The sequence below is a fragment of the Branchiostoma floridae genome, chromosome 2 (assembly GCF_000003815.2).
Source record: "Branchiostoma floridae strain S238N-H82 chromosome 2, Bfl_VNyyK, whole genome shotgun sequence".
Lineage (NCBI taxonomy): Eukaryota > Metazoa > Chordata > Leptocardii > Amphioxiformes > Branchiostomatidae > Branchiostoma > Branchiostoma floridae.
Genome location: NC_049980.1, coordinates 13,661,914 through 13,664,206, shown reverse-complemented (window position 1 = coordinate 13,664,206; position 2,293 = coordinate 13,661,914).

Sequence of the window (2,293 nt, the reverse complement as noted above, 5' to 3'; positions counted from 1 at the left end):
CAATGAATGTGACAGTGTGTTCGTCCCACGACGAGCTGCCTACCCCGAAAAAGATACTGAAAAATTTTGACCTTGTTGTCTTCGAATGCATTGTGATCGATGCTTTGTAAATGATGTATTGGACACCTAGATGTCTGAAGTGTGCACAGCTCAGAAATAACTATTGTTGCATGTGTAGATCTCTTTAAGTTCCAGTATTTTTAATCTACCGGTATAAGTCTTACTACCGGTATTATGCCAATGCACGTTAATTGTAAATTGATTGAAAATTGAAACTGTAAACTTAAACTTGACAACATAAATGAAAAGAGTTATTCATTGACAAAGAATTGTCCTATATGAAAACCTGTGTTTTTTCACACAATACAGTACGATACCTTATCATAGAAGACTGCTAAGCCCGTTCGCTCACGTTCGGCACCTTCCTTCGCCAGTCCTCGCCTCCCTTTCCGCGTCCAGACATTTCTTCTTACGGTGCAATGAGAAGAGACAGAAAAGACGAGACAAAAATTAAACCTACTCCAGAAATATGGGAAGACTATACTTAACAATATACCTAAAAGAAAGCTCAGCTACGTGTATTGGCATGACAGGAAGCTCACATGTTTTGTCATTGTAATTTCAGTTCTAGTTTTAACATAGAAATTGCGAGAGAAATCATTATACCTCTTGTTTGTTGGCAGGGTGTAGGGTGTGCTTTGATGAAATCCTAAGTAATGCTGCTTTTGGCATAATGCTGCCTTTGTTTTGCTTGAATTTTCGAGAGCAATGGCTACTTCCGCACTCATTGCTTCAGTCTGCTTCTGTGATATACAAGCCCAATGCATAGCTGATTCAGTTTCTGTGACTATGTCGACGCCGAGATGGCAAGTTTTATCTAAACGACTAAACTAGTAATATTAAATAGGTTATTCAGCCACCTGTCCTCCTTTCTGGCCTGTGCCGTTCTCTTGGTTCGGGACCCAAGAAAACAACACGAGGCAGATTATGTAATGGTCTAGGTGCCCGACAACCACTGACCATGACATAAAACAGAAATGACAACAGATGGTGAACCAGGGAAAACCCTGTTTATAAAGAACAGAATTTGAAATAATTGACCGAATACCGTTCGGCCTTCGACATAATCACAGAAACCAAACCAGCCACACACCAGGTCTGTACACCACAGAAACGGACTGAAGCCCTGAATTCAAAAGGAGCCCCCATTTACAAAATGTCCTAATGTAAACCCCTCCCGACAACATTGCTCGGAATGTCAACAGAACACACTCAAGCACCTTACCTACAACTAAGAGTTCAGTTGACGAAACTAATCACAACTAATTTACTTCCTATCATGCCGATAAAAAGTAAGTCCCAGCCCATCTCTGCTATATGTTTCCGTTTTACACCCCATAAGACACAAGGGTAACTAGAGTTCGGTGACCTCATACCTCCATGAAAATTTAGAGCTTTTGTAAATTTCATGCAATTGACTAAGACATTAACATAATTTATGCATGGTGTTGTTCATCATTGACAAACGTACACATGTCACAATTATAAAATTCCCATTATTAATCATAAAGTTGTTTTCCAATTTTTACATAAATTATGCAAATAAGTTCCTCATTATCATATTTGGTATCTGCTTATATTCCACCTATCATATTAACATGTGTTACATTTATTGAAGTCCAGTTATTGAAAACAATGGAATTATACAATTTCCTCATTAATTATGCAAATTAACTCCTCATTTGCATAACATGCATATCATTATAAACATCTTTGCCTAAGCTACCTGCATACCTAAAATGTAGGCAATCCGTCAATCCTTTCTGCAGTTATCCTCTTTGGAATGTCTTGACAAAAACGCCCCTGCAGTTCCACAATTGAATGTTAGGGGACTGAAACTTGCCCCACTTTGTCATGACACTGAAAGCTATCTACCACTTAAATGTCACGACCATATCACGTACGGGACATCATCATCATCATCGGTCGACGTGATCAAATGTAAACATGTTCGCACACGACGGGGTGATACCGCCCCTTTCGGGGTGACATACCCTTTCGCTGGCTAATTACAAGACGGGGATGCGCCAGGTCTCCCGTCCGGGTGAATGATGTAAATCACCGTGTGGCTGATACGGTATGGAGGTTCGCCAGGCCTCCAACCGGGTGATTTGAAGTGAATCACCAACTCCGGACAGAAGGGTTTGCTCCATCACACCGCACCATCGCACGTGTGGGGGTTCTTTAACGTGCATGGGGTGTGACTCTCCCCATACACGGGACCTCCATTTAA